Source organism: Rousettus aegyptiacus, unplaced genomic scaffold (assembly GCF_014176215.1).
Source record: "Rousettus aegyptiacus isolate mRouAeg1 unplaced genomic scaffold, mRouAeg1.p scaffold_m13_p_7, whole genome shotgun sequence".
Lineage (NCBI taxonomy): Eukaryota > Metazoa > Chordata > Mammalia > Chiroptera > Pteropodidae > Rousettus > Rousettus aegyptiacus.
In genome coordinates this window covers 100,246,478-100,273,228 of record NW_023416310.1, presented here as the reverse complement: position 1 = coordinate 100,273,228, position 26,751 = coordinate 100,246,478, and the positions used below count along the sequence as shown (strand labels likewise).

At 43.0% G+C, this 26,751-nt stretch overlaps 1 long non-coding RNA gene and 1 pseudogene across 1 annotated transcript; one reads left to right on the top strand and one right to left on the bottom strand.

Annotated features, from left to right (window-relative positions):
* Nucleotides 1-2,178: 2,178 nt before the first annotated feature.
* LOC107506825 lies at nt 2,179-22,907 on the top strand. The gene is made up of 4 exons (XR_001596019.2): nt 2,179-2,431; nt 6,289-6,410; nt 9,266-9,378; nt 22,333-22,907. It is a non-coding gene; the product is annotated as an uncharacterized LOC107506825 (long non-coding RNA).
* Nucleotides 5,250-5,368, bottom strand: LOC118605991 (annotated as a pseudogene).
* Nucleotides 22,908-26,751: the final 3,844 nt, after the last annotated feature.

Sequence of the window (26,751 nt, the reverse complement as noted above, 5' to 3'; positions counted from 1 at the left end):
TTTTCTCTGCCTATAAAATGAAAAACAGATTGCCTCGCTGGCAGCTCGAAGCAGGCCCTGCCTCTGAGGTGTGTGAGGGGAAGCGCAGTGTGCACGGGGTATCATGGCCATCTGCTTCTCATTGCATTGGGCCATGGACAGACAATGGGCCAGTGTGCAGTCTGCACCCACGGCAGTCACATTGGTGACGCTGAGCCTGCTGCCTGGCAGACTGGGGAGCAGCTCAGAGTCTGGGAGTTTGTTTGCTAGAGTGTGGGGGTGGTTCCCCCTCATTTGGCTGTTTCGTCTTTCTTTTCTTCCTAGAAAGATGGGTTTCATCTGGTTCTCTAAACCTCCTGGTGACCTCTTTGTAAAGCAATATTTTTATGTGTGTGTTTTAACATAGATGTAATCTAGATTCTATGCAAAAAAACCTAGACTAGTAAAAAGAAGCAAAAACTAGTGATGACCACCCCAGTGCCAAGGGTTTTAGTGTGTGTTCTGCTGCTCTTTTTTTCATGAATATTTCCAGCATTATTTTTAAAAACAATGACCTAATGTGCAGTTCTGAGTTAGGCAGTGTACTGAATACTTTGCCTGGATGATCTCAGGCTGCATATAGTACAACCCTATAAGGTAAGTACTTTTATTAACACCATTTTTACAAATAAAGACATTGCAGTTTATAAAAGGCAAGAAATCTGCCCAGAATTACCCAAGGAGGCGGGTGAGACCAGGATTCAGTTTCAGGCTTGTACTACAGAATCCACAGTTCAAAACTACCTTCCAAAACACATCTCTGTGGAATGCAAGCTAGATTGTTCCCCGTTTTTCATCAAACAATAGAGTAGGACTACTTTCTCATTCAGTCTCTAATCCTCCACACATGTTTACAGCTGCATATACTGCATTGTGTAGACTTATCTTAACCTATTTAGCCAATTCCCTGATTTTAGATTGTTCCAGATTTTGCCATTATAGTCCTGACCTGAGCACTCAGTACAGATATCTTTAAACCCAACTCCCATGGCTAGATAGTAGTAGAATTTCGGTGTAGACAGGCATTCATAGAAGAGTTTTGAAAGATGCGAGAAATTGTCTTTAAGAAAAGTTATGCTTGTAACACAGGGTGTTGTAGTCTCAAATTGGCAAGGATGTTTTTAAACTTTTAACTCATTTTTTAGTGTTCAATTAACTATCATTCATTCATTCATCAATTTTAATTTATTCTTTTGTAAATCTATTGCTCATTCTCTTTACCCAGTTGTCTAGTGTGTGATTTATTTTTAAATTGATTTGCAAAAGCTTGTTATATTAAGGATATTGATCCTTTGATGCCAGTATTATAAATATGTATCTCAGTCATTTGCCTTTTTGTCTGTGTTTTTGTATTTTTGTCAGAAAGGTTTAAAAATATTATGCAGCTGATCTATCATTTCTTCTCTCTGTACTTTCTTCCTTTACTGTTTTATTTTTCAGACTTCCCTCTATCCAACAATATTATATAAACGTTAGCATTGCAGGTAGAACTTGTCGTGATATGAACTGAAGAGCCAAGATGGTGAAATGGATATCTCCGTGGTTGAAGAGGATGAAATGAAGAAACCATATCAGCTGATTGCCCAGGAAAACAAAACTGAGAAACCCATCAACAGTGAAACCAAGATATAGACTAACATAATTATTTTACTTTATAACACAAGTGTAAGAGAAAGAAATTTATTTACATAATTTTTTGGTCAGATTTTTCAAGCATGTAAGGAAGATCTCCCCATTTCTTATCTAATTAATGGAATTTATCAATGTTTTCTTTAAATATCAGAAAATATTGCTTTATTTTCCTCATAATTATTACAAAGCTAACATTTTATCACTTTAAACATGTTTAGCATAGAACTGTATCCATTCTCCACATTTCCAAAGTTAAGATATAATCTATATTCTGCCACAGAATTCCAATTCCAGGGTACCATCCTGATCTCAGCCTCCAAGCCTCAGTCCAGACCCCTCTCTGCCTTCTCAATTTCTTCCTCAGGGAAAGGAATAGAAATCCTATAGGTGAACAAGTTTTGGGTAGCATATGATTTGTGTAACCTTTAGAGATGATGTAACTTACATACATGAGGAAGAATATCTAAAAGCAGGAAGGAGAGGAGCAACATGCGTACATGAGAAATAGCAGTATAAGATACTGCCAGTGTTATTCACGTTCTGTTTCTCTGGCCTTTCCTTCTTTCTTCTGATCTCTTCCAGATACCCCCATCGGCCAAACTCAACCAGAAGCCGGAGGGCAAGAGAGCTGGGCAATGTGGCCTATAGGAGTTACAGATCCTGGGTCATAGAGCAAGGTAGAGAAAACTGGAAAATGAATCTGACAGCCATGCAAACCAAGAATGGCCAGGATAAAGAACAGAAAGAAGTTAAATATCACTCAAAACTCCATCATCCAGAGGTAACCTTGATTAACACTTTTAGTAGAGTCTCTTGATGACTTTTTAATATACATTACTTTTATTATTTTTTAATTAAATTTATTGGGTTTACATTGGCTAATAACATAAATTTCAGGTGTACAACTTTATAATACAACATCTGTATACTCTGTTGTGTGCTCACCACCTGAAGCCTAGTCTCCTTCTGTCACCTTATACTCGACCCCCTTTACCCTCTTCGTCCTCACACCCCCCTTTCCCTTCTGGTAAACCACCGTTCTGTTGTCTTAATATGCGTTACTTTTGTACAGTTGAGATAATACTACATAATTGCTTTTTAAAGTATAGTTAACCAAGGGGCTAAATCAAAAACTATTTTGGTACTATTGATAACTAGAAATTGCATTTGAGTGGTTTATTGATTTTCCCATTACAGTCTCTCTCTCTCTCTCTCTCTCTCACACACACACACACACACACACACACACACACACACACACGCACGCACACTGCCTAAGTCATGCAATGGGAGTAATTTTTTTTTTCCCAGTGTGAATTTTTTAAATGCAGAAAATTATTACTCAGGCTTCTTGAACTGTAAGTGACCTTTTCTCTTACACTATGCAGCTATTGTTTTGTAGAAAATAAGCGACATATGTACTGCTATGTTCATTTTTTTCCTCAGGCCAGGCATCACTCATTGACCCACTCATTCCTTCCCATGGAGCTCTGAAGTGGCTCAGAATCCTACTCAACACGTCAATACAATGACTTACAAATTGAAATTTATTGCTATCCTTTATGTTTAGCAATCATTAACAATAGAACTACACTGCCTAATAGTTTAAGTGGCCATCAGCTGTGGCAAAAGATTCTTCCTAAATCGTGGGGTCAAAGATATGGCACAAGAAATTCATTTCTTGTTCTCAGGAAAACTGTAAAAGCAGAAAAAACAGCTGAATGAAATAGTGAAGGATTAAGCCTAAAGTCACAGGATTCTCCAATAAAGCAATCCATCTGGATTTTGAGTTTGGGATCTCTATAAAAGAACTGGATATCCAGAAGTCCCTATTCTCACATTTTTAAAGTCATTAGTGTATGATTATTATTATTTTTTTGAGTCCTTGCATATCTAAGAATGTCTGTCTGCTGCCTTTACTCTGAAGGCTACAAAATTAGTGGGTCCCAACTTTCTCCTTTCAAAACCCTCTAAAGGCTACTCCATTTAGAGTAACAAAGGAAAAGTCCGAAACCAATCAATTTTTATATTCTTAGTAAGTAGTTGTTTTTTCTTCCCTCATTCTTATAAAAGTAAATTATTCTTGTAGTTCAAGTATTTTGCTAGAATGTGCTTTAAGTGAAGCCTTTGTATCAAGGGTCCTCAAGGCCATTGCTATTTTTGGAAATTCACCAAAATGACTCACAAAACTCCGCATTAAGTGTACTCATGCTTAAGATTTATTACAGCAATGTAGTGTGGACATACAACTGCCTTAGAAGGGAAAAAGTCACAGGCAGGGTCTAGAGGAATATGAGCGCAGCTTCTCTATGCCCTCTTCCTCCTTAGGGGCCACACAGCTCACTCTTTGCCCAGCAAGGAAAATGGGACAGCTCAGTAGGGTAATGTGTTTTGAATCAGAATCCATCTATTTTAAAGATCTTTATCAACCTTTTTACATAAGCGTTTCAGCAGCCATGATGACCCTTGCGTTGGGTCATCTGTTATTTTATTAGACATTCTTTCTGCATTTGTTAGCTGAAATTCTTCCATAAAAAACTATTTCTTCAACTATTTGATTGCCCTGAAATACAGTTTTTATAGGCCAGAAAAGAAAAGTACTTGATTCCTTCCCTTTAGAAGTTTAGAATAGTGATTGGTGCCCTGTCAATCTCCATTTTGCAAATGAAGCCATTATAAATTTATATCATTTGGCCATCAAAATAAATATTATTTAGTGCATGTAAATAATATATGTGAAATATATATGAATAAATATACTTTGTTAATATATAGATTTTTTTAATGCTCAAATTGTGTTACCTTTAGCCAGAGGATTCTTTGGCAAATTTTGTAAATTTCTTACTCTAGACATGGAAATAGTCATTTCTCTAAAAACCCCAGCTTCTTTTAGCAGGAAATGATACTCCAAACATGGAATTAGTCATTTTTCTAAAAACCTCTGCTTCCTTTAGCGGGAAATGATAACTCATTATTACTGGGTTATCATGGCTTTTAGAGCTTTTATGTAGACAGAGCTAGGAAAATGCATTGTGTAGGATTGTTACCTAAAAAAAAAAAGAAAGAAAGAAACAAGGAAAATGGGATGGCATGTGCAATGTGTCTGCCCAGGGAAGCCCATTAAAAACTCAGAACTCAAGTTTTTTACTAGGGTCTGATCTTAGAAGCATTTCTGCGTAACGTGTACCAAAATTTCAGATTCCCAGCAGGAAAGCAGGTGTTCGGCATAAACCACAGTGTTAATAAAAGAAGTTTAGGCACAGTGAGCCACTCTTACCATTGAGGCAAAGTTTTATAACAGTATAGGGAACTATTTACCAGCCAAGTTCCCAGACACCAGCAAGCAAACTTTTCTAAGAATAGTAATTTCAGGCCTTCTTTGTTAACTCTCTTCTGTGCAGCCCCCTTTAAATTCGTTTTTACTTAGAATAATACTATGAGCCCTTTCATTCTGCATACTAAATAAAGTTTTCTTCAATTATATCTTTTATTTTTATTTAATTTTTTATTTTTTAGGTGAGGTAACCCTTGTTTGACCTCACAGATTGCAAGGACCTTGTCAGTTTACAAGCCCTTACTTATTTACTTATCTTTTTTTACACTTACAGCACCTGGTCTTCCTAGGTGGTCTCCCATCCAAGTACTAACCAGACCCGACCCTGCTTAGCTTCCAAGATCATTTGGGATCGGGCTTGTTCAGGGTAGCATGGCCGTAGACTAATTATATCTTTAATTATTGTTTTTGTTCCAAACGTATAAGTGCAGCTCTTGGATTTGGTAGAAGACAGAATGAGGGTGCAACCCGCCCTTTTCTTCCTCGTCATTTTCATCACTTTGTCCTTCTCTTCTGCATTCTCTTTGAGTCTCAGGCTTGTCCTCTGCATTTTTTCTAAGTCACTGTTCTATGGTGTAGGCTCTGCTCCTTCTGGACCTAATGCCAATTTTTTTTTCTGGTATTGCATTAAAAACTTTTAAATCGCAAACCTGAGTGCTTTTTCTCCAGATGTTCCATGATTGTTTTCCTGTTGTATTCTGCCTCTCTACTCATCCTCAGATGGAGGAAAATCTATCTAGAGACATTAATCTTCAGTAGAGAGGTGATGGCTTATGCTCATTGCTGCCTCTCTCATCAGGGGTAACTGTCAAAAGCCGTGTTCGATAGTTGAGTCATAGATTGTGGTGCAATTTTCTGGCCTTGTTCCTAGTGAACAGCGGGTTTTTATTTACTTAACATCTGTTAATAGAAATCCTTCTACACCGCTGTAGAGCTCTCTGGTGCATTAAAGAAATGGAGTGCAGGGAAAGAACAGTGCCCGGCATGCCTGCCTCCAGGCTCTGCTGTCCACGGACGTGGCCGTAGTGCCATGTCTGTGAAGACTTCCCTCCCAGGCTCCTATGGAGCCCTGTGCCCCTACACCCACACTTCCTTGGACTTAAGGGGAGAGGTGCCTGTGCAGGCAGAGAGCACTCTGGACAGCTCAGCCCTTCCTGTGTCTGGTTTTAGGGGCTGGCTCTCTGGCACACAGAGCGAGTGGTCCTGAAATGGCATTTTTTAACCCAGTTTCTTGCCTGACGTTTGGTTGAATATTGATCCTACTTCACAGGATGAGGTTTTCACTTTTGTCTGTGTTGTCTTAGGTATTTTCAGGAGAAATTGGGAGCAACTCCACTGGCAGCTATTAACCAAGTACCATGTTAAAACTAAAGTCAAGAAACCTTCTAATTAAGGGATTACCAAGGATCACAAAGAATAAAGCACCGTAAGTAACGAGCAGAGATCAGAATCTCGTTAGAGCTCTGGGACAGGCACACGTGGAAAGTACCTCACAACTGCAGGCAGTATGCTATCACGGGTGCCCCTGGAGTGCAATGGGCTGGCGCCCAGGAACTCTGGCTTTTCATTCCTGACTCCAGCATGGACTTGCTGTGTGACCTCAGACAAGGCAGGGCTTCCTTCTGGGACTCTCTCGCCTTGTTTACAAATGAAGAGATTGGTCTAGAGAGTTTCCAATATGCCTCGAGCTCCAACATTCATCATCTTTTGGGGCAGCTGTGATTCAGTGGGAATACCATAGAAAGAAGAGATAGGCTGACCTTGGGCTGATCGATCACTTCTAGGGGGTCAAAGAAATAGAGCCTTAACCTCCCAGTATCCTAACCTCCCAGTATTCAGCCTCGGTGCCAGGGGGTGCCCTGTGTCCCACTAGGGGTGCCTAACTCCAACCTCTCCAGTTCATCTCTTTGTCTGCTAGATTTCCTTAGACAAGGTAGCCTATAAATTGTATGAGTTTGTAGTTTACAAAGGTCCCATCTTGAATCATCCCGCCTATGTGCATGTGTGTGTTTAATGTAGCAGAAAATGAATTTTAGACTTCCCTTTAAAAGTGAGAAATCCATTCTCTGTGTTATGACTGACTCATAGTTTAACCATAAGGAGTTATAATATATATTGCTTCATTCTGACAGTGAGCCATGATCCTTTTGTGTGGCCAAGTTTATGTAATGGGTCTAAAGCACAGTGAGTAACTTCTGATACATAGGGTATGCAAAGACCTCATGACCTGGCCTGGAGCCTCCTGCGCTGCAGCTGGGCTTTCTTGTATTCTGAATTCCACAGTCTGTGTGTGACAGGTGGAGGTAAGTCAGCACCTGTGCTGAAGGGCAGGGCGGCATACTGCTGTCTAATGAAGCTGGTCTTAGGTGTGAACCTCCTTGGGGCGGTGGGATGGAAGCCTGGAACTCTGGGAGCCCTGTGGGGACGCTGATGGCTGGCCGTCCTCCCAAGCACTAAGTGGGCAGGAGGCCCTGCTACCTGTTACTTGGTCTCATTTGACATCTCTTTATCCCAAGCCAGGATAGGAGGGGCTGTTAGCTAATTTAGCAGATTATAAAACACTGGCAAAACCAGATATTCAGGTTAATACAAAACCCACTTGAGGGAAATAAATAATTTAATTGGCTGTTGACATGCACACAGAATATATAATCACAGAGTGTCCCAAGTAACTGGTGTTTAGTTTTCCCTTTTTTCAGGATAGACTGCTCATAGTTGTGCCTCCTACATACACCCATGCTTTCTGGAGAGAGAAGAGTGGGGAGACCTGCTTTTATAATTCATCTGTTTGAGGCCTTGTAAGAGGGAAACTACATATTCCAAAGGCTCTTTCTCTGTGGCCTCCCACTGATTTCACTGCCTCAATGTCTGTGTGTAACAGAAGGATCGTGCTCTCCTATTTGTTTCCCCAGCTGGATCACAGCACTTTCCACATTGTCTTGATTTGTTGTGTCTGTCTCTCCCATCAGTCTGCACTCCTGGAGGTTAAGAACCATGTCCAGTTATCACCTCAGACAGAGCCTATGCAGAGCACATGCCCCCCAGTGATTCGTTAAGCCAAATAACTCACTCTAGCCTTAGCTAAAGAGCCGAGAGGATGACATTCCCCAGAAGACAAGCTGTATCTGTCAATCAAAAGAGCCCGTGTGCATCCAGTTTATATAATTGATACATATTAATTGGACACCTACTATATGCCAGATATTCTTTTAAATACTGAGAATATGGTTATGAACAAGACAACTTCCTACTCACAAGGAATTTAAATATAATGGGAGACAGATAATATACAACCAACAAAAGAAATCAAATAGCAGCACTTGTTGTTAAAGGAATGGAAAACAGGATGATAGAGAGTGATTGGGGTCAGGGAAGACCTGTCTCCTTTAAGGTGAGATCTGAGCAGAAAGAAGTGAGACAGAGCAAAGAGCATGCCAGACGGCAGAGACAGCTAGTGCAAAGGCCCTGAGGCAGAATTAAACTTGTAAAGAAACAAGAAATCCAGAATGGCTGAAAAGCACAGAGTGGGAGTGGGGACTAGATGGCATGAGATTGAAGAAGCAGGTACCCTGGGGTCAGATCGCGCAGTATTCTAGATGCATTGCAAAGCCACTCAGGTGCTTTTAGCTGGGTGAAAGACGGTGGGGCAGATTTCTTCATGGAGGCATTCTGAGACAAACTCATGCTAAAGCCAGGATCTCATCCTTCTATGGGATGACCCTTCACAAGCTTATGGTTGTTTTTTTTTTTCCCCCCCAAGAGGGGTATGACTTTTGTTGTATTGTTGCTACAGCCTTGCTTGCTCAGCACCTCTGGTGCATGTTCAGACCTGTAGAGGAGGAGAATGTCCTTGGCCTTAGGACGGGGAGGGAGGAAATGGCTCCTGTGAGGATGGAAACCATGATGTTGGTCTTGAAAGCACTGAGTTATTTGGAATTGTCCAGGGCTCTTTTAGGTGCAAGTAGCAGAGACACCATCAAACTAACTGATGTCACAAAAACAATTTCTTAGCTGCCAAAACTGATAATTGCATGGGTTGCACAGTCCTCAAGGACTGTGTCAGCAGGACTGTCTCTGTTACTTGGTTTCCCTTACTATTTCTCTCTTCCTATCGACTCTATTGTCACTCTAGCAGAGCTTCCTCCCAAATTCCCTTAGATCTGCAAAATAGGATCACACGCTTTAGAGTAACTTCTTTGAAATTTTCCCTTTTGATGCCTGGGACCCCTGGAGCCATCGGTTCCATTTGTGTGAACTCCGATTACTATTTCTTCCATTTAGGGCATGCTCCGATGCTCTTTCCCTTCTTTGGGGTGGACCAGATGCTCTAAGGAACTTCAAGACCCATATTCATGAGATGGATGGACAGAACCCATTTCCATGAAGATGGTCTGGTGAGTAGATCACTCTTGCAGGGCACCATGGTATTTCTTTCACAAGATCTCATAAGATTGGGCACCAGAATAGTGCTGGCAGGCTGATTTGAGATGACGTTTACTCCCATCTGACGTAGGATGTGTTCACAGCTCTGGGCTACCTTGATTCTTGGGCACAAGCTGCATATGAAGTCCTGAGTGTCAGTCTCTCCTGTTTGTGTTCTGATTGTGGTGCACCTTTAGTCCACAGCACCTGTAGGCTACAGGATGGTGGCAGGCATCCTTTATCCTGTTCTGCAATGTTGTACCCAGGGGAACCACCCCCCACTACACTGCATGTCAGGATCTGTGTCAAGTGGTCACTGCCACAAACACAAATGAGCCATTCCAGTTGATATCCTCTCTTGTATCTGATTAATGTACTGACTTTGTGCCCTCTTGGATTGGTTGTGACCCATGCCAGACAAGTGTCAGGCATTCCTTGTGCAGATATAAATAGGAATAAAGCTCTGGCCTCTGCCCACAACCACCAGTGTCTTTATTCTTTACATTTTTGCCTACTTCTTCTCCATCCATGTTGCATGTATAACCCTTATATTAACTTACTAATATAATTTCAAAATAACTCAAATATTTTATTTTTACTCTTTGAAAATTCTGAAAGGGATCTAAGTACCTGCTGCACAGCAATTCTATATATTTACCCGACAGCTCACAGCTGTTCCAGCACGTCTCTCTACAAAATCTCTTCATAACTCCCAAACCCACAGCCCACATGGTTTTTCTTTTTCATTTCTACTCCCCTATCTCGGTAATTTATTATCCAGATTTGTGCTGCCCGTTCCATAGCCGCTAGCCACATGTGACTATTAAGCACTTGAAATGTGGCTAGTGAATTAAGATGTGCTTTAAGTGTAAAATAAACTGGATTGTAAAGACTTGATATTAAAAAAAAAAGAAATGTAAACTATCTGGCTACTAATTTTTATATGGATTACACTGTGAAATGATAATGTTTGAAATATATTGGGTTCATTAAAATATATGTTTAGGATTAAGTTAACCTATTTCTTTTTACCTTTTTAATATGGCTACTAGAAAATTTTAAACGACATATGTAGCTCATGGTATGTTTGCGTTGGACAGCACTGAGTCACATCGGCGAAGACTTCCCAGCTGTCTCCTTTCCTCCTGTTTCTCTGGTTCTTTTTTCCTCAGTCTGATTATCTTGATTCAAAACCACAAAAATTGGTCTGGCAGAAATGAAACTCTCCTCAGATGAGGATGTCAAGAGGGCGAAGGATCTAGGTACAAATACATTAATCATTTTTGTTTTATCACATGTATGTTAAATAGCATTTGGATGAAAATCAACATTTCAGGAAATAACTGACTTCACTGTCTATTGAAATTGCCGTTATGAAACTTTAGCACACAGAAAATAACATTGGATGGAGGAAAATAGTAATTTTTTTCCCACAAAACTCTTAGAAGTCCACATTTTTTCGAGAGTTTAAATTATTTCATTCATGAGGGAGCTTGCCTCTAACATTCGTTCTTTTCAGGCTCCGCCACGATCCCATACTTCTTAGTTGACACAACTCATATAAGACAATCAGCTCTTTTTATTTAAAGTTGGCAGGCAACATTTTCCTATTTTATTTTTCTTCACTTGGATAAATGTCTAGTTCCCAATCCATCATCACCAATAATTTAAGACTGCCATTTATTCTTTACTCCAACGAGACTGTCCCAAACCCTGAAAGCAATGCCGACATGACTCACACTTCGTATAAAATATGTCTGGGTGTTTGGGAAAACAGCCAAAAGTATTGCTTAATCTAACCTTGTGATAAGAGATATAAAGTAGTTGAGAAGACAATAAGAGGATTTGTTCTAAGCTTTGAATATTTTTTATTTGATAATCTTTTAAATCTTTTTTTTTTTTTAAATTCGAAAAGCAATACACAGTGACAGCTAACAGGAAACTTATTCCAATGTCTAAGTGTTTGCATATGTGAAAAAATTGAATGTGACCTGAATAGATGCATTCACAGCAAATCATGGCTGAGGAGCAAGAGAGGATCTTTCACTTGATAATTATTCTCTCTAGGTAAATAAGGGAGCAATTTACTCTGGGTGGTTGTGGCCAAAGATTTAAAAGCTATTTATTGTTATCGGTCTATGCTTTCGAAAATCAGAAATAAACTTGAAAAATGGTTTCCTAGAATCCCCAAGGAACTTGGCAAGGGAGAAGACTCTTTCCTTTATTTAGTCTTTTCTTTCTATAATGCCGTCAGCTTTTCTTTGTACATAAAGAGCACACATACACAATTTTAGGATTTGCTAGTATTTGCTGTGGTTTTGTATATTTAATATTTCAGACAATTGCTTGTTCATGTTAATTGAGGAAGAGGAAGTAGAGTATTATGTAATTAAACGGAATCTCGAGAATTAACGCTGATAGTTAGTAAGCCATTTCCTCTTCTTACTATAAGTGTCTAATTCATGCTTTTCTTGAAAAATGGCAAAATTGCAGTTCTCATCAGAAATTTTGAACTCAAAGTATAAATCTCTGAGTGGCTTTGAGGTGGCATTTTTCTTCAAGAATTTTTGGAAACAAGCAGCAGTTCAGAATTTTGATCTTCGACAGTTGCGTTATCTATGGAGAGATGAATGTACAGACCTGTGCAAACAAAAGTTTCTTGTTGTCTGGCCCAGAAAGCTCATTTTTTTCTTCCGCTGAGGTGAAGTTTCTATGTGAGAGGGAAGCCTCACAGTACAGTGGAAGTTGTTCAGCTAGAAACATTTGTTGAGATGCAGGCACGTCAGTGAAAGTTGGAGGACAGCAGGTTCGTCTGGCTCTGGCCAGAGGCGGACTGTACACATGGCAAAATCCCAGGGTAGGAACAGCCTTCAAAGGTCCCTTTCCCCAGCCGTCTCCGCAGCGCTCATCTTCAGCCAAGTGTACTGGGTGGTTGTATGGTCCTAAAGATCTCCTCAGACACCAGCTTTTGCAACCCATTCCCATTCTGTTAAAGGTGTACCATAAATTTGCCCTGCTCTAACCAGGGTTCCTGAGGGGGTACCGCCTTAATATCACTAGTCTAGGTGACACACAGAAAGACTGACTTGTTTCTATCTCCGTGAAATACCCCTCCTCTTAAGTGTACATAAGAAGGAAGCAACACTTTCTGAAATTTCACTTGAGAGCTATGGTTTGGTACTAAGATGATAATGCACAAAATTGCTCACTCTTTCATAAATCTTGCCGTATACCTGTAACCTCCTTGTCAGTACAAATTCTATCTCAGAGAGGAAAAAAATGAACTTTGAATGTGACCCACACTAATACTTATCAGAACCCTGTCTAAAATGTGGGCTGGCAGAGACTTAGGAAGAATGGGTACCAGATCACTAACTCAAAAAGGTATCTGCACCCCCATGTTCACTGCAGCATTATTTACCATAGCCAAGACACGAAAACAACCTAAGCGTCCATCAGTGGATGAATAAAGAAAAAATATATATACATACACGCAAGGAAATATTATTCAGAAAAAAAGGGGATTCTGTCGTTTCCAACAACATAAATGGTCCTTGAGGGCATCATGTTAAGTAAAATAAGTTAGAGAAGGATACTGTATGATCTTACTTGTATGTGGAATCCGAAAAAACAAAAACCGAGGTTGTTGACACAGAACAGATTGGTGGTTGCCGTGAGAGTAGAAGATGAAAGCCGAAATGGTTGAAAAGAGTCAAAAGATACAGGTGCTCAGTTATAAAAGAAGTAAGTCCTGGGGATGTAATGTACAGCATGATGACTATAGTTGATGATGCTGTGTTGAATATTTGAAAGTTGCTACCATAGTAGATCTTAAAAGTTCTCATCACAAAAAAGAAAGATTCGTAACTATATGGTGAAGGATGTTTACCAAATTTATTATGGTAATCATTTTGCTCTCTATAGCAAATCATTATGTTGTACGCCTAAGACTAATACAATGTTATGTATCAGTTAGAGCCCAATTAAAATGAAAGTGGGTGCCTGGCAGGGGCACAAAGCGAAAATGAAGAAGACCACCAGCAATAAAGGAGCAGCAGCTGGGAGTTCAGATCCCTGGGGAGGAAGGCATATGGGTGGCAGTGATGGATGGTGGGGTGAACCCCTCCTTCCTATGTCCTGTTTCTAGTTGTAAATATGTCTGAGTTTTATAAAAGCAAATTAGTAAATGATTTTCATAGCATGAAGGGGAAACAGAGGAGTCCAAGCTCAAATGCTTATGCAAGTCTCTGCATTAAAAGAACCTTTATCATGGGTTTGAACTGAGGTCAGGTTCAGGCTGCCAAAGTGAGCTGGAGAGGAGAGTTTGGAGAATGTTCCCTTTGAAGTGGTCAGGGTTCTGCTGGTTGTGGTAATCAACCTATCTTGTGCCACCAAAGAGTAAGGCTATTATTTAGAAGGGAGGGAACCCACATTTGAAGTTCTGTATTAACACTGCTACACATGATAGAAAACGTTTTATTTCCAGGCAAATTTTATGTTGCAGAAACCAAAGCTAATTGCCTAATGTGGGTTTTGCCCACTCCCCTTAGGGTAGTAATTTTAAATAGCTTTAATTTAATGGACCAGATTGGTGTGCCAAGTGACCCCCAGCAGTGGCGGAGATGGTTTGCAGCATAGCAAGAGCTCTCAGGCTTTGGCGGAATTTTCCAGGCTCTTGTCCTGGGCCTATCCTGTCCCTGGGGAAGGAGCGAGGTGGGGCGTGCAGTTGTTTGTGAATAGCTCTTGTGTGCCAAGCCAACGGCCAGGGTGAACAAGGGTAACTGGGACCCCAGTCTGCCCTCACAGTGGAATGGGGAAAGAAGACCCCCGATATGAATCCAAAGTAGAAACTGCGGTGGGCCGTGAAAAGGTCATATAAAACCACCACGCAGAGAAGATCAGATGAAGGAAGTGTATTTAAGATGTGCCTCAAAAGATGGGCAGGATTTAGGCCAGAAACGGAGCAGAAGACAGATCGAAGGTGAACATGTGGGAAGCTTTGAGACATATTTGGAGAGGAGCAAGTCCTCCAGTTTGGTTACGGGAGCATTTGGAGAAAAGGCTGGGAAGATTAGTCGGGTCAGGTTGTGGAGGGTCTGGCCTAGGGTGACACAGGGCCGGGGCTCCCCAGTAGCCCTGATGAGAGGAGATGAGCATGCTGCTATGAACTGGGGTGGGGTCGGGGCTGGCCTGCTACTGCAGATGAGTCTGCATCCCTGGGCCTCAGCATTGCCCACATAGGGAAATCACTGAGAACTTAAAAACTCCTACTTGGACCACAGGACCAGGGCTCTGGTTTCTTGGTCTGAGGTGTGGCCCCAGGCATTAGGATTTGTGAAAAGCTCCCTGTGATCAGTGATTGTAAGATGCTGCAAGGTACAGAATCACTGGTTTGTAGTAGATTCTGATTCAGTGGGGTGGGGCTTATTCTTGAGGCGATGCCAGTGGTTCTGGTCCATGGTCCATTCTTTGAGTAACAAGGACAAAAGGGGACTTTAAACTGAGGCACACATACCACTAGGGCTACAGGAAGACCATCCGGGGCTGTAGCCACATGTAATTTTTACCACTGTCCACGTTCTCAGCTTCCACATGTATGCTCTGCTACAGTGGACCTGCCCGAGAGCACTCCTCCTCAATGCCGACTCTCCATTCCCACCTCCCCTTTCCCAGTCTCCTCTCTCACGCTTGACAAAAGCAAGATTTCCCTCTCATCTGGCTTATCATAGGGCACTGTGCCAGAACACAGAAGGTCCCGGGATACCTAACTGAGAACAATGAGAAAATGCAGGCTCCCAAGATCAAAGCAAGAAGTCACGGTGGAATTGCACTTGGTTTCATAAGGCACAGACCCTTATCTGTCTCTACTAGAAAGTTGTCAGGAGAGCAGGTAGTAACGTGTCTACTTGAATTAAAAAATGAAATCACACTTTTCTGACGTACATTTGCTTTGGCTAATGTTGGCCATGAGGACTGGCTTCACAATCAGACCAAATAATAATAATTATTATTATATATTATAAGTATATATTATACAATACTAATAATAGCAAACATTTATTTAGCAGTATGGACTAGTCCCTATTCTAAACACTTTATGCGAATTATCTCATCTAATCCTCCTGACAGCACCTATAATAGGTACTATTATTCCTCATTTATAGAGAACATTAACGTATAGGAGATTAAGTAACTTGCCCCAGGTCACATGGCCAGTAAGAAGTAGAGCTGATGTATAGCAGACATTTTCTACAAATTGTATGAACCAAATCTACAGTTTTACTATTTTAATGAAAATATAATGAACATACTCAAAACAAAGTGCTCTGATTTCTTTGGCAGTTATGTAAACATGATAAAGATCTTTAAATATCGACTTTAAAATTTGGCTCGGTGACTGTGTGGTCTCGGCCCTTTCTGAGGTTCAGTCCCTCCTCTGTATAAAACAGGGACAACCATCTCGGCAGGGTTGTCGAAAGATCCAGTGGGAGAGCCCAAGAAGTGGCCTGGCCGGCTGCCAGCTCGCGGTGAATGGCAGATATTATTAACATGGTCGGCATCTGGAAAGCTGTCTTGGCCTGTGGTAGGAGCTCCTTGAATGCACACACCCTTCCCACTTATTAATGGTTCCCAGGTTTTATTTCCACGGAAGCCCAGACATCTCCTGGGCGTGGAGGGTGGTAGCACGACACAGCTAGGTTCTGGGCCTACTGACTTCCCTTTTCAAACTTTCTCAAAGAAGACCTCACAGCGCACCTCCTCCAGCATGCCTACCCCCGTCATAAAGCCTCACGATGACCTTTCTCTTTCTTGATCATCCGACTGGCCCACGCTATGTACTCCATCGAGAAACTAATGAATCAGTGAATGGATGCTGAGAATAGGGGAGTGAATGAGACAGGCATTTCCCCTGCCCTCACGAGACTTGCAGTCTAGCTGTCACCAGACAATTACAACCTGATAGATGCCTCAGTAGTAGAAAAATAGGGGCCGGCGCAAGCCCAGAGAAAGGGCAACGAGGAAGGGAAGGCCTCTTGGAGAAAGTATTGTCGAAACTCAAATTAAATAGACAAGTGGAAGCCAGCCAGCAGGGACAGTGCGTTCGTAGGCCTGGAGATGAGAAAGAGCTCGCTGGGTCCTGAGAGCAGAAAAGACCTTAGTAAACTTGGCCTTCGAGACAAATGTTTCCAACTCAACTTAATTTCTCCCCTTTTGTTCGTCCTCCCAGATGATGGTATGCTTCTGGAAAACAACAAATAATCTTCTACATCTTTTGTGTTTACCCTCATATTTGTTCAACTATGCAACACGCCCTCATCTAACACCTCAATAAGTACTTCCTCGTTGAGTGTTGAACTTACTAGAAAAGAAAGCCACCTAGAACTTCTCCAGAGCTCATCTCATACATCCCAGGATCTGAGCATGGAACCTGTCTAGCCAGGAAAGAGGCTAACAGAACCCCATCTATTGGGCCCTCAGACAGGAAATCCCAGGAAGACATGTTCTGAAATATCTTTTCATACATTTTTCCAAAAGCAGGATTATACTGGAGCATTTTACCCACAAGGGATATATGCACTCAGTGGCCCTGAGGCTGGGCGTGGACCTGTGGGATGGATGAAACACATGGCTTGTCTCGGCCTGCCTTTCCTGTCCGACACCAGGTAAGGGCACGGTCAGTAGCAGAGATGAGAGAGCAGGATTGTCCGTTTAGACCCTCACTCTATCCCTGGCAGATCAGACCCTGTTACTAGCAAACAGACTCAGCCTTTCCTCCTTCCCCAAAGTGGCCCTGGGCAACCACGAGCTCTCCCTCTCTCCCTCACACTATTCAGGGCTCTCTGTTCAAGTCTGCAAAATTAACTCCTGCAAATGACTCAGGGAAGTAAGTTCTGGCCACTGACAAATCAAAACCAATTGAGATCAGATATATCTTTTGAGACACGAAAGCAAATATTTTCTTGGACCTTTCAGAGCATTCCCAGTTGCGGGATTTTCCTGGAAATCCACAAGTAAGTGCTGCTTGCGTTCTAGGAAGCAGTGGAATTCATTCTTAAGTTGGCTCTGCCACACAGGCAAACTTCTTCCCTGTCTGTTGCAGAAGGCCACATTTATGTCAAACTAATTTATATGCTTCCCAATTTAAAAATTCAGAGTTGATTTTCCCTGTGTTCGTAATGAGCAGGTTGGATGACAAGTAAAAATCTTCAGAAGAAGGAGACTTTTTCAAAAGTCAGAAGGGAACTGAAGCAGAATGTGAGAAGCCTGGGCCACACTGGCCTTGCCTCCGGCTGTGGGCCACTTACAGCCTGACTGGTACATCGACAGAGGTCCGAGCTCCAGAGCGAAGTTCTCTGCACACGGAGCCTGGCCACTTGACCTACGCTAGACCCTGCCATTTTCTAAGAGCACCTCTTTTTGCTACTCAAAAAAGGCTCCCCTGTCCTGTGTGAGTCCTTCGATGTGCATATTTTCCAGGATGTCATCCTTGACAAATGTCATCTGGGTTTAGTCACTCCTCTGAGCTTACTTCAAGTCTGTGCACCCCGTCTCAGATTGTAAGTATGCTGAAGTCAGGAAAAACACATTTCTCACTTTCCCTCTCAGGAACCACAAAGGAAACATTTCATCCATGGTAAGGACGGGGTCCCGGTCTAATGACCACACATGCGCCTTTGCCTTAGCAATGGGATGTTTGACCCTACATCCAGCCCTCATCTTTCTCCATCGTTTGGGACTGCTCTTGAAAGTGCAGATTCCACAGTCTTTTTCAGGAGACACCTTGCACTGAGGTTCTTGTGTTTGGCTGTCATCAACTCCATGGCCTATGCCAGGTAAACACTCAACAAGGGCCATGCTTCCAGCCAAGTGAGTTCTCTGAAATCAAAACACAAACAGGCTGTTCTTCCGGGACCGGTAGCTGCCTGCTGTTAGCTGGGGACGAAGGACTTTCATTAGTTATTGTCACTGAGCTGACACCGTGCCAACTCCCACATCTGGAAATAGTTATAAAGAAAGAAGAGGCATGAAAGCACAGGCCTCATGACCCTGCATTATTTATTTATTAATTTACTGGTTTGGAGCAATTGCCTCGGATCCCCAGTGTAAATTACAAGAGCCAAAAATAAAAAGGGCCATGACTGTCACAATACTCTACAAAAACAGACCAAGGTCTTATGTATGGGGTCTTGGATGAACTTTGCATCTAAACAAACATAATTTTGATGTTGCATATTGTGTTGGACTTAAATCACCAAGCAAAGCCTTTCTGAGCTCTGCCCTGAGCTTCGTGCCCCTCCCGACTTGGCAGCACTCTGCCACATCCGTCTCAAAGGCTCCGTACGGTTTGCAGTTATTGGGTTGAGGCACGCAGATGAGTCTGCTGTTTGCCCATCACACGGATGCACACACACAAATACACGCTTGTTACCGCTTTTATCCTCCTTTAAACGAGAAAGTTTAAAAGGAACCGGAACTGTGTTCTTGTGGCACCAACACAATGTGCCTTGATGTGCTGATGAAATAGAGTCCACAGGGCCCAGGGTCCCGCTCGGGGGCTTATTGCTATCGGAGTTTGGAAAATGCCCACATAGAAGGCTTGGGTCTATTTTTGAGAAGGATGAAAAAATCAAGCCATAGGATCTTTAGTAGATTTCTACACAATGCAAGGTGTTGGGAGAGGAAGGCGGCAGTGGGGGAAAGGGGGAGAAATGATCTTAAATAGAATAATCAGTATGGCATCGTTCTTGGCCACTAAGAATGGATGCAAAGAAGAGCAATTCTTTCAGGATTTTGTATCTCTGGACTACATAAAGCATTAACAAGAACCAGAAACCCAGACCAGCAGTCTGTCCCTGGTACTAACCCTGTCTCCGGTTTCTGTTTGATGAGTTGCAGTCTACCTTGCTGACTTGGCTTGCCTCTCAACCAGATGATGAATCACCTCTTCTGGGAAGAATCCTGACCCCCGCTGCTCCTCCCTCCCTTTGCTACCCCGCCCCCCGCCGTGTGGTCGGGTACTTCCCTTTGGTGTTCTGTCTCGCAGAGCCCTGTATCCGGCACTTCTTTTATTGTATATTCTCCTGGCTCCCCCACCAGCCTGTCTCAGAGCCAGAGAATGACTGACTCATCTCTAGAACCACTGCCTGCAGCCCACTGCCAGGCATTTAGCGTGAGTTTAGTAAGTGTCTGTACAATTAGTCTGGAACCACTCTCTGGGGCAAGCTGGCTGTGCATACATTTTCAGTAGTGTTTTCTTTAAATGAGGTAGAGCAATAGTACTAACTCGAATTGACTTCAGAGTGTGCTCATTAACGAAGGCAAATTGGACCCCAGGCGTTGTTTTAATTCTTTGGTTGTCGTGGGATTTTATTGTCTTAAATGTTAAGTAAAATGACCATGCCATTAGTTTGAAGAATTCTCAAGCACAGATAATTAATGTTCGATCAGTAATTAAGCAAGGAATAAAAGTTTTTTTTTTTTTTAAGTGCCTTGCCAAAGTGTTGTCACATGTGGGGTTGTGCCAAGGACCCAAAAAATTATCTTCCATATTTTACATGCGGTAGTTCCCCCCTTCTTCGCAGTTCCTTTTTCCTCAGTTTCTATACCCCGTGGTGAACCACGGTCTGAAAACATTAAATGAGAAATTCCAGAAATAAATAATTCTTAAGCTTTAAATTGCGTGCCGTTCTGAGTGGTGTGATGAGATGCGCCATCCTGCTTCGTCTCACCTGGGAGGTGCATCACGCCTTCGTCCAGAGCATCCACGGTGTGTGTACTTCCTGCCTGTTCGTCACTTAGTAGCCGTCTCTGTTATCAGGTCGACAGTCACAGGATCGCAGTGCTTGCGTTCAAGTCACCCTTCTTTAACTTAATAATGGCCCCAAAGTGTGACAGTGGTGATGTGATGTTGGTAATTGGGATATGCTTCCTCGAAGTGAAAAGGTGCAAGTTTTCAACTTAATAAGGCGTTTTACCATCTCACATTATGAGAAAGGTGAGTACAGTGCAATAAGGCATTTTGACGGAAAGAAAGACCGCATTCACATAACTAGTATAGTATATTGTTATAATTGTTTTATTTTATTAATTATTGTTCATCTCTTACTGTGCCTAATTTATAAATTAAACTTTATTGTAGGTATGTATGTATAGGAAAAACATTGTATATATAGATTCTGTACTATCTGTGGTTGTAGGCATCCGCAGGGGGTCTTGGAACATATCCCACGTGGATAAGGAGGGTGTGGCTGTACATTTATGGCGTTTTAAGAGAAATAGTGACCGCTTAGTATATGTTAGTCCATCTCTAATATGAAACACGTTAGGAAAGTAAATGGTTCACCTAGCCAACCAGAGCCACGCAGTAGTCATTACTGAAGCACAGAAGTCTGCCAAAGAGACTGGACAGTCGAGGCAGAGTGGTGGGACTTCGCTGGCTTCTGCCTCAGTGTGCTGATGAATCTCACAGGAATTGAGACCCTAAATTAGCACCTGGAGCCTGGAGGCTACGTGATGGTAAATTGGGGTGCGGCTGGGGAATGCACAGTCCCAGGGCCCAGAGCCCAAGAGCCCCAGTGTCAGTGCTGCAGACCCCCTCAGGTGCCTTCCCAGATGCTGGGAAAAGACAGAGAGGCACTGCACGCGGATTCAGAAGAGCAATTCCCCTCTTGCCCATAACCAGCTGAGTGGCATTTCTTTTCATTTAACTGAAATTCCAGAGACTTTATCAGACGCAGATGCTGCAATAGGATGATTCGGAGGAGGCCAAAGTCAGGGCTGCAGGAGCAGCCATAGCACTTAGCTGGTAACTGGTCCCCTGTGCCTGGGAATGAAGCACGGCTCACTGAATTCACTATGCAATCCATATGGAGCTCTCTCTGTTGTAGGCCAGGAGTGGCCTCAGCAAAGTTGTTGAGGATTAGTCAATAATCCTGGCCAATCCACTCAAAGGGACACTGATTTCATGGTGAAAATAAATAGTGGTCCAGCCGCTCAATTCCCTGCCTGTGTGGGGTCAGAGGGAGTGGCCTTTTGCAAGCACTTTCCTCACCAGGGCTGCCTCATTCACCAGAGTGGCTGCTGGCGACTTGCAGGGGTTTGCTCCATGAACATTTCTGTAAAGGATAGAAGGTTCCAAGGCTTTCAAAAAATGTGCAACTACCCTATCTGGAGAGGGGCATAGTGCAGTGGCATAGGGAGGGCAGGTAGTGGGAGCGAGGCCGCCTCCGTGCAGACGCAAGTCCATTAATGAATCCCTAAATGTTAACTAGGTTCTGCATTGACTGCTTACTAGCTTTGTCACTACTCTGGCAAGTTCCTTCGCCTCCCAGGGCCTTGACTTCTTCATCTGTAAAACAAACAAACAAAAAATAACAATACTCAACCCATAGGATTATTTTAAGGATAAAATGATTTGAGGCATGGAAAGTATTTAGAATAGTCCCTGAGCTGTGATTATTCTTCAATAGGCTAGTATTCTGCATGTGCACATGCATGCACATATCTGTTTTCTTCCTTTAACTGTTTCCTTGCGTCACTTTCAAGCTCACAGCCTTTCCCAAACACAGCGTCGTCTGGAAGGACCTTGGAGGCTAATCCCTGCTTTTGCAGTCTTGAGAAGCAGCAATCCAAGCCCCTTCCCACACCTCCCTTTATCACAGCATTTACCCCATTCATGTCCAGCTAAAATATCAGGAGCTCTGTGAATGAAAGATGGGATCAAGGAAGAAAATGCTGGGGAGGGGGCATTGCAGTTAGCTGGTGCCCTTGGGCCCTGTCCTCTGGGATGGGCCTAGTCCTCTTGCATAGGCCCAGAGCCTGACTTCTGGTGGGGAGAGGGGGAGAAGAGAGTGGAAGGTCCAGGAGAGTCAACATGAGTATCATGGAATACTCACATGGGGGTTAATTTTGTCCTTTCATTCCAGGGAAAAAAGGTTATGGTCTGGAGAATGAACACATCCCAAATGTTAAAACCGGCAGACAGACTTCTGCAGCTCTCATCTCACAAGCTTTCCAGCCTGCACAAATTACCTTCTACACTATGGATTCGAACGTCCAGGGCAATTTGAGGTAAGGCAGGGTGGTGTCAGCATAAGAGCACTTTCTTAGGCACATTTAACATGGCTCTTATAATGGCTGCTGTAGCTCAGAAGGTAGCTTCAGGCGCCCTTCTCTGATACCAGCACAGGCCCTTAGCTGAGGGAGTGGGGGCTTTCTCTTCACCTAGCAAAGGAGGACAGACAGATTGGGATGTGGTATTGGGAGCACTGAGCTCCAGAGGCTTTTTCCTGCTCTTTCTGAACACCCAGCCAGGGAAGCTGGGGAGGGAAGCCAGGAACAATGTTCTTTAAGGTCCTCCAGAGCCTCTGCCTGCTCTGGTGGGCCACACTGGTCAGGCTGGTCCGAAGTGTGTGGTGGAGCAGCCGCCCAAAGCAGTGCTCATCTCCTTCTGGTCCCGACCAACCCACCAGGGTAGGTGCGATTTGCACCAGAAGAGATTTAGGCCAGACCTTTTGAAACACAGAAAGCCAAGTCCATTAATGAATCCCTAAATGTTAACTAGGTTCTGTGCAGAGTTATTAAAGGATTATAAAAGAAGCATAGGTACAAACTGTGATGACAGACCCAGGGGCTAAAGGTTAGAAGTCTTAGACATCAGAAAGGAGAGCCTTTCATGGAAGGCCATGGAAGGGAGACCAACTGAGACCAGCAGCAGCCCAGAATGGTTAAGGAATTTGCCTGAGGACACACAGCTTCTCTGTGCAAAGCTGGTCTTGAAGGGAGAGTATTATAGATATAAGTGGAGACAAAGAGGAGCCCAGTGCTCTGCACAGGGGAGGCAGAGGCGGGGCTGTGTGAGCTGCGCACCAGCAAGGTGGAGAAGGCAGAGCCAGGCCTGACACGGGGACACATGGGCAGGCAGCTGAGTGATGAAAAGGAGGAATTCTATAGGGGACTTAGAGGCCAGGTATAATAGAAGGAGGACAATACATTGGGTATCTTTTGATGTAGGGATTATGGATGGATAATTTTTATCCTCTTATCTAGCCTTTTCAGTGTTTTCCAAGCTTTGTATAATGTGCGTGTGTAGCCTTTTTTAACTAGGAAAAAAAAAAAAAGACGTTTACTTAAAAAAAAAAAACCGGCAGAGAGAGCAGTCTGGATTTTCTTTGATAAACAGTAGAAGCCATTGGGAATGTCCAAGGTGAACAGTGTTTTGCTAGGAGTGGTATTTGGGGAAGATAAGACAGACAGTGTCGGGAAACATGAATGGCTGGGGGCTGAGAGGGGATCTGAGTAACCGAGTGCTGGATGGGGGAATAGAAACATGCAGGAGAGATTTGGAAAGACTACCTGTAGGGTCTTGGTGACGGCTGGCATGTGGGCAGACCAGGAGGGGAGAGAGACAAAATTGGCTACACACTGCTTTCCAAGCTTGGGCAGTGCCATCGATGAGAATAAAGAAGCCGAAGACAAAGGAGCCATGGGGATTATTGGATTTCGGAATGCACTGTGGCTGGGTGGTATCTGTTCCTCAGAGGCCTTTGCCCTCCGTGCAAGAAAACTTGAGGGAAGCAGAGGAAAGGCGTGGGTAAGCTTTGCTTCTCAAGCCAACAATTATCTGGTAAGTTGCCTACTGTGGGCATCACTCCACAGAAGTATTTGAGGCCAGACAATTGAAGCAACCTCAAAGGGCCTCTAGATTCTTCTAAGATATTTTATCTGAGCCAAATCAATGGAACTCTCCTATGAAAAAATCAGCTTCCCTGGAAAATAAATTTGGGTTCTAACCAGCAAGTAGTAGCATTTGGCAACATCTGATTAAGAAAGCCAGTGTTTGGAGAAGTTGTGAAAATTGCAAGTCATATAGGAAGGTAAACACTGGCGACTTAATTCCATTTTAGGGCTGTGACAGCTGTTCAGTCCTCTGAGGTTCAGGAGCTGCAGGTTTCAGTTCTTGCTGTTACAAACCTGAGGATCACCCTGCCCCGCTTTGCAGGCTTTGAAAGGGGGAAAAGAATTGAAGGCGACCCAGACTAAACAATTTTCTTTTTCTCCTCAGTGCGCGGAGGACACTAAAGGAATTCCCAATGACTGGGTGGGGAAGCAGAGGTTTCCGGTGTGGTCATTTCACTGGTACACATTTTCAGGTGTATTTCTTTTTTGTCACTGGCTACAGTTCTTGTAAAGTCTTACATAAATTGAATCCTAGTTGAAACTCAGCTATAGCTATTTAACATAATCCTGTAGGCCTGTGTTTCTCAAACTTTGACATGCACACAAATGACCTGGTGATCTTATTAAAATATAGAATCTGATTCAGTATGAGGGTAGGGATGGTGGGGGTTGGGGTTTTTGCAGATCACATTTTGAGTGGCAAGATTATGGCAAATCCTTGAAAAACCAAATTCAAATTTCCTAAATGGCAGTATAGTCACCTCTTAATCTTAGTAAACAGGGTGTTTCTTGCATTTTTCGTTAGGTGGATAGATAATTGCTGTATGTAAAGTATTGTTCTAAGTGCTGTGTGTTGTATAAAGAGCGGAACTTTCCCCCAAAATTTGATTCATGTACTCTTTTAAATTGGCTGTCTCATGCCAAAACCAACCCTTCTTTCTCCCTAGCAAGTCTTAGGGAACAAATTTTAAGAGCTCTCTAATTCACTCCATGGTGGCGGGTTAGAAAGGCCAAGTGCCCTCTGGAAATTATTTTGACTGTGTCATCTGTCTTCACTGATGGGACTTTGGAGAAGATGGCAAGAGGGGGACATGCAGTTGGCCAGGCTGCAAATGCCAGCCTTCCCGCCGACAGACCCAGACCGATTTCTTTCTGAGTTTCCTTTGTGGGGAACTTGTTGGAACTACTAATTCATCTTGATGTTTGAGGCCTGTTGTCAAGCTCAACAGAGCTATTTTCAAAAACTAAACTGTTTTTTTGGCGATTGCATAGGAACTGCAGAATGTGAAAGTAGTCATTTTTATAAAGTGCCTGAAAAAGTCTAGCAATTATTGTTCCAAAAAAGCCTCCCTTTCTCTTCAGTTTATCTAACATGGAAAGAAAAAAAATCCTTCCCAAATGAAAGGTCCTGTAGTGAGTGAGTAGCACTAGGCCTGCTTGGCCCCGGGGTCACTCGAGGATGGAGGATCCTACTCCTTCCTCCAGCTGCATCTCGTCCTGTGGTACAACCACCCCTCCCCCAGCCCACCCCCAGCAGCAGTCTCTGGTGGGAGAAAGTATTTTCATCACGGGGTTCTGCATTTCTGGTTTTGGAGAGGGGGCAATGGTAGGGCTTAGATGTGGAATTTTTTTTCTTTTTTTCTTTTTTTAACATCTAAACAGTAAATGAAGTATTACTGTAATCACTTTTCTGAGCTCATGGAAAAACTCAAGTCATTGAATGTTCATTTTACAGATGAGGGAAGTTTTATAGCGAGATTACCTTACTTGGCCCAAAGCCTGTGAATCTTGCTGGAGGGGAAGCTGGGCTGGGAAGGGCTCCTAGGCTCTTACACACAGGGGGCATCGTCCCCAAAGGTGCCCCTAAAGTTGCGATGCAGCCAGCGCTCCAGCCCCAAGAGAAACTTCAAGCCCTAGCTTGCAATTCTTTGAGCCTTCCCAATGTCCCGTGCCAAGGGATCATGTTGAAACAGAAAAATGTTTTGCTTTCAATCATTTAAATAATTATTTTCAGATGATTACTTCTATAGTTGCCGAACTACCATGTCTTTTCAGTGACTTCTATTATACAGAACAAATACTGGGGAGAGGTAAGCCACTCATATTCACTGGCCACTTTACTTGAATTATATCTTGTACTCTACCCGAGAGTTCTTTGAGGTAGGTTTTATTATCGTCTCTAGGAGATAAGTGGCAGTTGAGGCTCCGAGAAGTTAAAACGATTTGTTCGAGGCCACACAGTTTGTAAGTGGCAGGTCAGGGATTTGAACTTAGGATACCTGCCTCCAGAGCCTTCATCAGAAGCTTTGCTAAACCAATGCCGTTGTTTAGGCAAGGCCAGCAATCTACCTTGATCCTGGCTGAGGGACCCACAAAACTAAACCAACAAGCAAAGTTTCCAAAGCCTACTTTGTCCCCTCTCGGTGCATATTCTTTTCTGAAACTTATTATTATTTCTTACTCTGCCCTTCTGGCCAGGACGACCCCAACCGATTACTGATTACAAGGGGCCATTTTATAGCAGCTCAGACTCGGATGCCAATCCACGGAAGCTGCCGCGTCCTCAGACCTCAGCCCAAGCCAGTGCGGCCTTCCCAGCTCCTGACCTTAGTGGACATACCTATGGCCTCACTGAGTAGGGTCGCTTTGCATGATCACTGGCTGAG